Below are 2,472 nucleotides of genomic sequence, written 5' to 3' on the forward strand. Positions count from 1 at the left end.
ATATATTGATTCATCAGACAAATATTCCAACATATCTAACCCATCATCATCAACAACAACTATAACAATGACAGGGATACATTGACATCAATGATGAAGGATTCAGGATAATTAATCAGCCTTAGAAATATGAGTGTGTGTGATACAATAAGAGCTATAAAAATGGTATGCAACTCTCACATGGTTTCGTGATGGTAACATTGTAATAACCACATCACTTGTCTCTGTAACTTTTAAAGGAGTTTTCTGTGAGAATGCCTTTGTCCGAAAACATCTTCATAACATCTTGATTTCTAAGACAAATACAAATTGATGAACTTAAGGTCAAAGAAACGTCACATTAATTGGCTTGTGCCTGAGTAATCCTTTAAATCAAACAAAGAATCAATATAGAAGGATTCTGATTTCTTTTTCCTAAGGCAGAAAGAAATACAAAAAATCTCTTTATACAAACGTCGTTTGTTCAAATACTTTGTGATTGGTTGACTGCTATAACAAAATGTTATCATAGAGAACATATAATATAACAGAACATGAAATTTTTTTCGAATATTATAGAGTGGTCTATCTAAAAATAGACAGCATGTTGAATTATCTAACTTGTGTCTTGTTTTGTGAATGATGACAGAGGAGGGAGAAATTGAGAATGGAAGACAAAGTTGATGGATCTACAACTCCCTTCAAATCTGATTAAATGCAATAAATTTTTTTCCTGAAATCCCTTTTTGTTGTTGTTATATTAAATGTGTAATCCAGTTCTGTTTGTGCTATGAAAAAGGGACGACCCGGTTCATACCTACTCCGTAGGTGTCGGGGAGGGGGGAACCACTCCGGGCCTGACCTACTCGCCCTCACCCCAGCTTCGCTTGAGGGGCGTTTCGAACCCCCGACCCTGGCACACCACGGTAAGCAAGCTTACCGCTGTTTGTGCTATGAGACAAGTTGATTTAGTAAAATGTTGGATTAAGTGGTGAATGTACGTGCTGTTGCTCTATCAAGCACTATATATAATGGAGTGCTTGTATAGTTTGTGCTTTTTCTCTTAATGTACTCTAAAACTGTAACACTTGTAGTTTAATGGCTAGTTCTATTCTATAATAATCTTCTATATGCACCATATTGTAATTAAGAATGAGCTATCAAAGCAAGTGTATTTAACCTTCCACCAATTGCCAAGAACTTATTAAACGTTTAAACCATTCCTACATTTCAGAAAGTAAAAGGTGTCCTTTCGAGGACATCCGATAAATTAGAACGATGTAGAGAAGATCAACACGATTTCTGTGGAAGAATATATGACACACACAAATCAAGAATGCACCTATTTTTTTTTTTTTTCGAAGTAAAAGGCGCTGCAATAGTACTTTGCTATTAATGGTGGAAAATTGAAGAGTAAAAACCAAATAAGACTTGGAAATCATACTTGCAATGCGTTACCAGAAGGCCGATCAAAAGCAAGTGTCCATACTCGACGGGACTCACCTGTGGCATTAATAACCAATATACTCATTAACCAGTTTCTACTTACTTAAATAGTTACAGAATATGTGTAAACAAGCTAAGAAACTCAGTTGGCCTCTTCTTGAGGTGCCTTCCCTCATTCAGTTGAGCAACGAAACCCATATTCTCCAGGAATCACCTACAACCCTTTATTTTCAAATTAAATTGTCGATTCTCAAATGAAGCATCCTTTCTTTCCAGTAAGAATCAGTAAGACTCCGAAGCAACAACTTGAAAAGCAAGTCCTGAGAAATATCACAACACACACTTCCACACACCGACAACAAATGCTAGTCCAATTTTCAACACTTCATATTAACCACTCACTATGTTATAATATTAACATAAATGAGTACATATTCCTTAACCTTGGTTTATAAACCTGAGAATTGATTCAACCCTTTGTGTATTTTGATGTTTGTGATCAATAACCATGTTAACCCCCAAAGACGTGATCCAAATTACCAGAATTACATGATCTTCCACCATTTCAATATTACCCTACTCATTTCCTGTTATCATAGTAGTTAGTACTCCCTCCATCCATGTTTACTTGTCACTATACTAAAAATATACTTTTACTTTTACTTGTCTAGTTTGGAAAAACAAGAGATAATATACCTATTTTTCTCCTTACAATTATGTACTATTTATTTCCCATACCACTGTATTTATTGCTTCGTAAGGGTGTGTCAAGTGAAATATGAACAAGTAAATATGGACGGAACAAGTATTATCTTCTGAACAATTAATAGTAATACATTGAATAGTCCCGTAGATAGATTTTGTCAAGCCAGCTTTTTTACAACCAAGTCTATCTAACTGGCAATAACTAAAGCAGAACGTGTACGCAACAACTAAAACTGGAAAAAAAAACCTTATCAATTACAATAACCAAAAAAAAAAAAAAAAAAAAAAGAGTAATGATAATCAACCTTGGTTTCGCAAGCGGTGACATCCTAGCAAAAGAGG

The 2,472-nt window shown here is 34.8% G+C and overlaps 1 non-coding gene across 1 annotated transcript; it reads left to right on the forward strand.

Annotated features, from left to right (window-relative positions):
- The first annotated feature begins 1,225 nt into the window (after positions 1-1,225).
- On the forward strand, positions 1,226-1,331 carry LOC124899761. Its single transcript, XR_007057325.1, has one exon. It is a non-coding gene; the product is annotated as a U6 spliceosomal RNA (small nuclear RNA).
- The last annotated feature ends 1,141 nt before the right edge of the window (positions 1,332-2,472 follow it).

This window comes from Capsicum annuum, chromosome 6 (assembly GCF_002878395.1).
Source record: "Capsicum annuum cultivar UCD-10X-F1 chromosome 6, UCD10Xv1.1, whole genome shotgun sequence".
Lineage (NCBI taxonomy): Eukaryota > Viridiplantae > Streptophyta > Magnoliopsida > Solanales > Solanaceae > Capsicum > Capsicum annuum.